General features: G+C 44.7%; 1 long non-coding RNA gene across 7 annotated transcripts; it reads left to right on the top strand.

Moving 5' to 3' along the window:
- Positions 1-2,582: 2,582 nt before the first annotated feature.
- LOC126991473 (uncharacterized) lies at positions 2,583-4,298 on the top strand. 7 transcript variants are annotated; one of them, XR_007745537.1, is made up of 6 exons: positions 2,583-2,761; positions 3,159-3,455; positions 3,555-3,653; positions 3,753-3,851; positions 3,951-4,049; positions 4,149-4,288. It is a non-coding gene; the product is annotated as an uncharacterized LOC126991473 (long non-coding RNA). The 7 variants fall into 7 exon arrangements; XR_007745533.1 differs by lacking the exon at positions 2,583-2,761 and having other exon boundaries at positions 3,098-3,455; positions 4,149-4,292; XR_007745534.1 differs by lacking the exons at positions 2,583-2,761; positions 3,951-4,049 and having other exon boundaries at positions 3,098-3,455; positions 4,149-4,294.
- The last annotated feature ends 6,468 nt before the right edge of the window (positions 4,299-10,766 follow it).

The raw sequence follows: 10,766 nt of genomic DNA on the forward strand, positions 1-10,766 counted from the left end.
ATAGCAACGAGGTATATTAATTCCGATGGAGGCGCCACTACCAGCAAACATAATAATACCTGAATAGCAACGAGGTATATTAATTCCGATGTTCTGCAATTATGAGGAAGGAGAGAATTTAGGTTAATGTTGTAATATGATCAGGAAAGGTATAAGGATTAAGGGCTGTGGCGAGGAATAACATCATGCACTATAACTAACATATAAAGAGTATTTACGTAGATGTTAATACTAATACTCTACAAGGAAGGCGAAAATAGAGGCAAACGCTGTAATACTCATCAGGAAGAGTAAGGATTAAGGGTTATGGCGATGAGTAACACCACGCACTACAGCTAACATATAAAGAGTAGTTACGTAGCTGAATTTATCACTCTAGCAATATGTTGTTATAAGGAAGGGGAGGATTTGGGTTAATGTTGTATTACTCATCAGAGAGGGTGAGGATTAAGGGGTGTGGCAAGGAATAACACCATGCACTACACCTAACATTATATAAAGTGTAGTTACCTGTTTAATAGAGCGTGCATGACAGACCCCTCACCTGTTAATTAATATCAGTGCGTGAGGTGTGCCTGAGTCCTGAAAACCACGAGGTAAAACATGGAAATACAGGGAACAGAAAGCCTATCGAACAGATAAAAGGAGTTCGTATTCAGGTAGATAATAGTTCTGCTTCACTAAAATTTACAGACGAACGTACGAGTAACATAGTCCTTTTTTTTCATAGCGGGGAAAAACTATAACAGGCCATAAAGCAATGTATATAAATGTGTATAGAGTGAGTATATAATAGAGAGGAAGACCAACGATATAGCTACGCCTGGCCTTAGTGCTCATCTCCGTTCCTTTGACTCTTTAGCATATGATGGATACACAATAAGCAGGGATTAGCTGCGCGTGGCTTTAGTGCTCATCTTCGATCCATTGCCATAAGGTTATAGTGGGAATACAATAAGCAAAGACTAGCTGCGCGTGGCTTCAGTGCTCATCTCCGATCCATTGACTCTGAAGCTTATGGTGGGTATACAATAAACGAAAACTAGCTGCGCGTGGCCTCAGTCCTCATCTCCGATCCACTGACTCTGAAGCTTATGGCGGGTATACAATAAACGAAAACTAGCTGCGCGTGGCCTCAGTGCTCATCTCCGTTCCACTGACTCCGAAGCTAATGGTGGGTGTACAATAAACGAAAACTAGCTGCGCGTGGCCTCAGTGCTCATCTCCGATCCATTGACCCTTGAGCTTTGGTGGGAATACAATAAACGAAGACTAGCTGCGCGTGGCTACAGTGCTCATCTCCGATCCACTGACCCTTGAGCTTTGGTGGGAATACAATAAACGAAAACTAGCTGCGCGTGGCTACAGTGCTCATCTCCGATCCATTGACCCTTGAGCTTTGGTGGGAATACAATAAACGAAGACTAGTTGCGCGTGGCTTCAGTGCTCATCTCCGATTCATTGCCCCTTGAGCTTATGGTGAGAATACAATAAACGAAGACTAGTTGCGCGTGGCCTCAATGCTCATCTCCGATCCATTGACTCTTAAGCTAATGTTGGGTATACAATAAGCAAAGACTAGCTGCGCGTGGCCTCAGTGCTCATCTTCGATCCATTGACCCTTGAGCCGATGGTCAGTACAGCCATCAACACACAGAGACTAGCCAGCTGCTGCGCCCAAAGTCTGAAGCCGTGTGTTGCCTGGCCCACGCACTCCTCAGACTCATAAGCTACGCACGCAAGCGGTGACCTACACGCCAACGTTCCTGGAATATGTAACGACTTCTCAGGGTGTCTATAAATTCCCTAGTATTCTCTTCGTACCTTCGTTTTAATTGTTTGTGTTCTATTGAGGGGTTATTTTTATTTCATTTTACAGGCGTGTATATATATTTTTTTCAGTATATCTTATTAGTTTTATTTCTTACTAGCTTTTTTTTCGTTTTCCTGATGTAATATTTTATTCGAATGTATTTTGAATTTGTCTGGATCATTTATATTCTAACCCGTCCGCTGCGACTGGCACGGATTTGGCCTTCACTGGTAGCCTGGTAACATAAACTCCCAGGTCTTTCTCTGCCTCTGTGGTGGATAGTAGAGTGTTTACCATGTGGTATTGCTGTGCTGGATATCCCTTCACTGGTAGCCGGGTGACATACACTCCCAGGTCTTTCTCTGCGTCTGTGGTGGATAGTGGAGTGTTTTCCATGTGGTATTGGAGTGCTGGATATCGCTTCACTGGTAGCCTGGTAACATACACTTCCAGGTCTTTCCCTGCCTCTGTGGTGGATAGTGGAGTGTTTCCCATGTGGTATTGGTGTGCTGGATATCCCTTCACTGGTAGCCTGATAACATACACTCCCAGGTCTTTCTCTGCCTCTGTGGTGGATAGTGGAGTGTTTCCCATGTGGTATTGGTGTGCTGGATATCCCTTCACTGGTAGCCTGGTAACATACACTTCCAGGTCTTTCTCTGCCTCTGTGGTGGATAGTGGAGTGTTTCCCATGTGGTTTTGGTGTGCTGAATATCCCTTCACTGGTAGCCTAGTAAAATACACATCCAGGTCTTTCTCTGCCTCTGTGGTGGATAGTGGAGTGTTTCCCATGTGGTATTGGTGTGCTGGATATCCCTTCACTGGTAGCCTGGCCACATACACTCCCAGGTCTTTCTCTGCCTCTGTGGTGGATAGTGGAGTGTTTCCCATGTGGTATTGGTGTGCTGGATATCCCTTCACTGGTAGCCTGGTAACATACACTCTCAGGTCTTTCTCTGTCTCTGTGGTGGATAGTTTAGTGTTTCCCATGTGTTATTGGTGTGCTGAATATTCCTTCACTGGTAGCCTGGTAACATACACTCCCAGGTCTGTCTCTGCCTCTGTGGTGGATAGTGGAGTGTTTCCCGTGTGGTATTGGTGTGCTGGATACCCCTTCACTGGTAGCCTGGTAACATACACTCTCAGGTCTTTCTCTGCCTCAGTGGTGGATAGTGGAGTGTTTCCCATGTGGTGTTGGTGTGCTGGATATTCCTTCACTGGTAGCCTGGTAACATACACTCCCAGGTCTTTCTCTGCCTCTGTGGTGGATAGTGGAGATGTTTCCCATGTGGTGTTGGTGTGCTGGATATCCCTTCACTGGTAGCCTGGTAACATACACTCCCAGGTCTTTCTCTGCCTCTGTGGTGGATAGTGGAGTGTTTCCCATGTGGTATTGGTGTGCTGGATATCCCTTCACTGGTAGCCTGGTAACATAAACTCCCAGGTCTTTCTCTGCCTCTGTGGTGGATAGTGGAGTGTTTCCCATGTGGTATTGGTGTGCTGGATATCCCTTCACTGGTAGCCTGGTAACATACACTCCCAGGTCTTTCTCTGCCTCTGTGGTGGATAGTGGAGTGTTTCCCATGTGGTATTGGTGTGCTGGATATCCCTTCACTGGTAGCCTGATAACATACACTCCCAGGTCTTTCTCTGCCTCTGTGGTGGATAGTGGAGTGTTTTCCATGTGGTATTGGAGTGCTGGATATCCCTTCACTGGTAGCCTGGTAACATACACTCCCAGGTCTTTCTCTGCCTCTGTGGTGGATAGTGGAGTGTTTCCCATGTGGTATTGGTGTGCTGGATATCCCTTCACTGGTAGCCTGGTAACATACACTCTCAGGTCTTTCTCTGATTCTGTGGTGGATAGTGGAGTGTTTCCCACGTGGTATTGGTGTGCTGGCTATCCCTTCACTGGTAGCCTGGTCACATACACTCCCAGGTCTTTCTCTGCCTCTGTGGTGGATAGTGGAGTGTTTCCCATGTGGTATTGGTGTGCTTGATATCCCTTCACTGGTAGCCTGGTAACATACACTCCCAGGTCTTTCTCTGCCGCTATGGTAGATAGTGGAGTGTTTCCCATGTGGTATTGGTGTGCTGGATATCTCTTCACTGGTAGCCTGGTAACATACACTCCCAGGTCTTTCTCTGCCTCTGTGGTGGATAGTGGAGTGTTTCCCATGTGGTATTGGTGTGCTTGATATCCCTTCACTGGTAGCCTGGTAACATACACTCCCAGGTCTTTCTCTGCCGCTATGGTAGATAGTGGAGTGTTTCCCATGTGGTATTGGTGTGCTGGATATCTCTTCACTGGTAGCCTGATAACATACACTCCCAGGTCTTTCTCTGCCTCTGTGGTGGATAGTGGAGTGTTTCCCATGTGGTATTGGTGTGCTGGATATCCCTTCACTGGTAGCCTGGTAACATACACTCCCAGGTCTTTCTTTGCCTCTGTGGTGGATAGAGGAGTGTTTCCCATGTGGTGTTGGTGTGCTGGATATCCCTTCACTGGTAGCCTGGTAACATACACTCCCAGGTCTTTCTCTGCCTCTGTGGTGGATAGTGGAGTGTTTCCCAAAAATGACCCTCTCTCTACCATCTCCACCTATGTATTTCGACTTTTTTTCGTTTACAATCACATACACTATCCTATTCTTTCTTTAAATTCTAGTAATGCTAGCTTGTTTACTCTGATATACCGCATAATTCATCCTCTCTATACCGTCTCCATCAATATATTTCACTTTTTTTGTTTATAACTACGTACACTATCATATTTTGTCCTTTAATTCTAGTAATGCTAACTCGTCTACTCTATTTCAACATCTATCTACGTATTTTATCTATTTTCTACTAATAAATACGCAATCTCTACTTTTATGCAACAAGGGAGGCAGCTCAAGGTAAAAAAAAAAAACAATAACAGCAACAAAAATATCCGCAAAAAAAAAATGTACGAGGTCAGAGGAGAAGTCAGCCTCGGGTGGAGAGGTCAGTCTTGGTACTCTCCCACTCCGTCTGTAAGTTCTAATAATCATGCAAATTTCGCCTATTATTTCATCCTCATAAATATACAACCTATCCCATCACGTCTATGAATTGTACTGATGTGAAGATCCGCTCCTCTATCTCACTTTACTTTCATATTCTTACTTTTCTTCCACAAATACCTCAACACATGAACACTATAACATTCTGTCTGAAAACTATCGTCAGGTAGAACTCGCTCAGTGTTTCATCTTCAGTAATTTTACCTTTTTATCCACTTACAATAATTACAGACACTATCCCATTCTTCCAATAATTACGCACACTATCCTATTCTGCTTGTAAATAGAATAGTAACACATAATTTGATCAGCCTATTTCATCTTCACCTGCCTATTTTTAACTGTTTTCGACTTATAATCACGCAGCATGGGTTCACAAAAGGTAGGTCATGCCTCACCAATCTCTTGTCCTTCTACAATAAAGTATTTGAGGCGGTTGGCAGAGATGAAAATTATGATGTAATCTATCTTGATTTTAGTAAAGCGTTTGACAAAGTTCCTCACCAACGACTGTTGCTTAAATTACAGTCTCACGGAGAAGAGGGTAAAGTTTTGAACTGGGTCAAGGCGTGGCTTAGCAATAGGAAGCAAAGAGTGCAAATCAATGGTAAAAGATCTGACTGGGGATGTGTTACGAGTGGGGTCCCACAAGGTTCGGTATTAGGTCCACTTTTGTTTATTATTTATATCAATGACTTAGATACAGGAATTAGTAGTGATGTTAGTAAATTTGCAGATGATACCAAGATCGGTAGAGTAATTGAGTCGGATCAGGACGCTAGTATTCTTCTAGGTGAACTCAACATATTGTATGACTGGGCGGATAAATGGCAGATGGAGTTCAATGTAGGGAAGTGCAGTATTCTGAGTGTAGGTAGGAACAACCCCTCATATAACTATTGCTCAAATGACACTCTCATAAGCAGGTCTGGGTGCGAGAGGGATTTAGGGGTCTTAGTGAGCTCTGATCTCCGTCCAAGGGCACAATGCATTCAAGCTAGAAATCGAGCAAATAGGGTACTGGGATTTATTTCAAGGAGCGTAAGCAACAGAAGCCCCGAAGTCTTCCTCAAACTATATTTAGCATTAGTTAGACCTCATCTTGACTATGCGGTTCAGTTCTGGTCACCTTACTATAGAATGGATATCAAAATGTTAGAATCGGTGCAGAGGAGGATGACTAAGATGATTCAGGGGTTGAGAAACTTGCCATACGAGGAAAGACTCAAACAGTTAAACTTGCATTCTCTAGAAAGGCGAAGGGTGCGTGGAGACATGATCGAGGTTTATAAATGGATGAAGGGCTTTAATAAGGGAGACATTCATAAGGTTTTGTTGGTAAGAGAACCGGGTAGGACACGAAGTAATGGGTTTAAACTGGATAAATTCAGATTCAACAGGGACATAGGCAAAAATTGGTTGACTAACAGGGTGGTGGATGAGTGGAATAGGCTTAGCAGTCATGTGGTGAGTGCTAATACAATTGTCACATTCTAAAATAGACTAGATAAATTCATGGACAGCGATATTAGGTGGGGTTAGATACACGGGAGCTTAGGTTCAAAGGAGCTGCCTCGTACAGGCCTACCGGCTCTTGCAGACTCCTGCGTTCTTATGTTCTTATGTTTTTTAAACTATCCTACTCTGTCTTAATACTCCATTAATGCACAACCATCATATTCTTACCTTTTTTTTCCACATTGAACTCTCCACCCAGAAACAATCCCATTCCGTCTATAAATTGCACTCATCCACTCTATTCCATCTCCATCTATACATCTACATATTCTTAACTTTTATTTCACACTGAACTATTATTAACACGGAAACTCTCCCATTCTGTCCATAAATCTAGTATAAGCCAGCGCTGGTCCACTCTCTATCATCCCGTCCACACACACACACACACACACACACACACACACACACGCACACTGCTTTATGAGTGACTTACTGGAACTCCATCAACAGCTCCAGCCTCGCATCCATCACCGCTCGGGATGGACGCTTGGGAACACTATATTAACCCAGCAGCACACGCACGCACACACACACACACACACACACACACACACACACACACACACACACACACACACACACACACACACACACACACACACACACACACACACACACACACACTAACATCAGCCTCCCAGGAAACATATGGCGGGGCATTAGTAAGCGGCGTTGTTAATCCACGCTACAGCAAGGATAAATAGAACCCAAGAGTGAGTGCCTGCTCCTCCATCTATATCCATTTTGTTGGCGTGAATCATGTCTTTTATATTACCTAACTCAGCGAGGATTGGCGGACCCCTATGGTGAGTGCCTCCTCCTCCACCAGACTCTCTCTCTCTCTCTCTCTCTCTCTCTCTCTCTCTCTCTCTCTCTCTCTCTCTCTCTCTCTCTCTCTCTCTCTCTCTCTCTCTCTCTCTCCCGGCCGCATGTTTCAGAAAAGTATGCAAGATTGGCACCAAGACGAACCCCTGAGACTTGGGTGACTAACAACTTAATTCTATTCTACTTATTCTCATTTTATTCTATGGTGTATTTCCCACCAAAAAATATCAGTAATGACCTATTGAACTAATCTAGCCTGACTTAACCACGTGATGCTCCCTTAATTATTCTCAGTATATTTCCCGGCAAAAAGTCCTGTCATAACCGATCCTGACCTCATCTAATTTAACCTAACCTGACCTAACCCAATCTACCCTACCTTTAACTAACCAGCCTGACCTCAGCTAACCTAACCTAACCTTAGCTAATATAAGCTAACTTGTCCTAACTTATTTTAGCTTATCCTAACCTAGCTTAACCTTTATTTTTACAGAAAGGGAGACAGCTCAAAGGCAATTAAACAAAACAACAACAACAAAAAAAACCCACTAGGCGTTCTTCCTCCTCCTCCTAACCAACCCTAACCTCAGCTAACCCAACCTGACGTCACCCAATTTATCCTAACCTTAACTAACCTAATCTAACCTAACCTAACCTGGCCTAACCCAATCTAACCTAACTATAATCTAACCAAACTTGACCTAACCTAACCTGATCTTACCCAACCCAACCTGTCTTAACCTAAACTAAAATGACCTAACCCCAAGCAAACCTAACGTAGACTAACCTAACCCAATCTAACCTAACTATAATCTAACCAAACTTGACCTAACCTAACCTGATCTTACCGAACCCAACCTGTCGTATCCTAAACTAAAATGACCTAACCCCAAGCAAACCTAACGTAGACTAACCTAACCCAATCTAACCTGACGTAACCCAATCTGACCTAACATAACCTAACTATAATCTGACCTACACCGGGCCGGACTTTCAACACCACTACAGTTCAGGACACTGCCTCCCTCCCTGCCGCCGCCCTGCCCGCCACTCGCTGCTTGTCACTTCCCGCGCCTCTTCACTGTCTCGAGCTCAGGAGTTTTATCTATAAACTTTAGAGCCTCACCGCCTCCCTCAGCGATCCCTGGAAATCTTCCGCCAAAATACTGCTGCCCTCCTCCATCCTCCTAGCAACTTCCTCGGTCTTGCGAGGAGGAGGAGGAAGAGGAAGAAGAGGAGGAGGAGGAGGAGGAGGAAGCGCCACCCCACACAAGCAAGGGAAGGAAGGTGAGGGTGAGGGTCATATTCTTAAGCAATTCAGTCCCCAAGAACACATATTTGACAAGCCTTTCGTAGGAGTTTGGGGCTTTCCAGGAGTACTTTTATGGCCCTGGTGGTAGTTTGACCCTTCTTCTGTACCATGACCGCGGAAAAGCACTCATGAAAGCCCGATTAATCTCCTCTTCGGCCTTTGGAAATAGTTGACATGTGAGGTGGAAGAGTCTGAGGGTTATATTCTTAAACATTCCGGTCCCCAAGCACTCACATTTGACAAGGCTTTCGTAGGTGTGTGTGGCATTTCCTGGGATACTTTTATGACCCTGGTGGTAGTATGACCCTTCTTTTGTACCATGACCGTGAAAAACCACTCATGAAAACCCGATTAATCTTCTTTTCGGGCTTTGGAAACCGTTGACGTGAGGGGTGGAGGCGTCTGGTCATATTCTTAAACATTTCCGGTACCCAAGAACACACATTTGACAAGGCATTCGTAGGAGTTTGGGGGATTTCCAGCAGTATTTTTATGACCCTGGTGGTAGTTTGACCCTTCTTCTACACCATGAACGAAACCAGAAACCAGAAACCTCCCCGTTCCCTCTCCTTTTTTGCCTCATCTGCAGCCAAAAGAAGTCGACGCTCACTCTGAGGTGTAATTTTTCTGTTACTTTATTGCGCGAGTCTTTACAGAAGCCGGGAAAGTAACATCAAAGAGCGGGACTTCTTGAGAGTTCCGCGTCACGGTACTCTGGTCTTACTTTGCAGCCTTCCATTTAGCTAACTCGAGCGCTCTTTTTCCGCCTCCTTCTCCGACTATTATTATGGGGGCGGCGTCTTGTGGGAGTCTTTGGGCCAAAACGTCTCGTCTTTGACTTCTTTTCCCTTTTTCTGTTTCCTTCTGAAGAATACACGGCCGACCTGCTTCTAACAGTCACCTTCTTTTAATTAATTCAGTCGATCTTTTTCCGGCCTCTTTATGAAAACAGCGTCTTGTGGGAGTCTTTGGTAATTTCTTTTCTCCTATAATTCACGGTGCTCTGATCTCAGTTTACTTCCTTCCCTTCAGCTAACTCGATCGCTCTTTTTCCGGACTCTTTCTCCGCCTTTCTTTATGGTAGTGGCGTCTTGTGGGAGTCTTTGATACTTATTTCCCTTGTTCTGTCTCCTCACACGCGGGCGACCAGCTCCTAACCACCAGGATCTTCTAATTCGATCACTCTTTCTCCATCTATCTTTATGGGGGCGGAGTATTGCGGGCGTCTCTGATACGTGTTTCCCTTGTTCTGTCTCCTCGCACGCGGGCGACCAGCTCCTAACCACCAGGATCTTCGAGCTCGATTACTCTTTCTCCGTCTATCTTTATGGGGGCGGAGTATTGCGGGCGTCTCTGATACGTGTTTCCCTTGTTCTGTCTCCTCGTACGCGGCCGACCAGCTTCCAACAACAAGGATTTTCTAACTCGATCGCTCTTTTTCCGTCTGTCTCATGGGAACAGTCTTGCAGGGGTCTTTGATAATTTCCTTTCTCCCACCTTTCACTGTCTTATGTCCGCCTCTCCGTCTGTTTCCTCTCCGTCTGTTTCATATTATTTTCTTCGTCCATCTATAATTACGGGGCAGCGTCATGTGAGCGTCTATGGTACTTTCCTTTCTCTTTGTTCTGTCTCCTTTGCCCTTAAAAGTAAACACTCGAGGAAAGTAAGCACACGGCCGACAAGCTTTCCCTAACCACGGACTTCTAACTAATTCGATCATTCTCTTTTTCCGGCCTCTCTCTCCGTCTCTCTTTATGGGAATAGCGTCTTGCGGGCGTCTTTGATACTACTTTTGTTTTTGTTTTGTCTCATTTGTCCTAAAAGTAAACACTCTTCGAGAATACACGGTCGACAAGCTTCTAACCATCATCTCCTAACTAATTCGATCATTCTTTTTCCGGCCTCTCTCTCCGTCTCTCTTTATGGGGCGGTGTCTTGCGGGAGTCTTTGATGCTGCTTTTTCCTTGTTATGTTTCCTTCTGAAGAACACACGGCCGACCAGCTTCTCCTAACCACCAACTTCTAACTAATTCAATCCCTTTTTTTTTTTTTTTTTTCTTTCCGGCATCTTTATCCGTCTCTATATCTATGGCAACGGCGTCTTGCGGGAGTTTTTGATACTTTTGTTTTCTCTGTCTATCTTTACTTCGTCTATCTCTTCTTCTTTTATCTTTTCTCCGTCTGCCTTTCTTACGTCATGTCTTTTCTATTTCTATCTATTAGGGGAGGCGGTGGCTGAGTCGTCAGA

The sequence above is a fragment of the Eriocheir sinensis genome, unplaced genomic scaffold (assembly GCF_024679095.1).
Source record: "Eriocheir sinensis breed Jianghai 21 unplaced genomic scaffold, ASM2467909v1 Scaffold288, whole genome shotgun sequence".
Taxonomy (NCBI): domain Eukaryota; kingdom Metazoa; phylum Arthropoda; class Malacostraca; order Decapoda; family Varunidae; genus Eriocheir; species Eriocheir sinensis.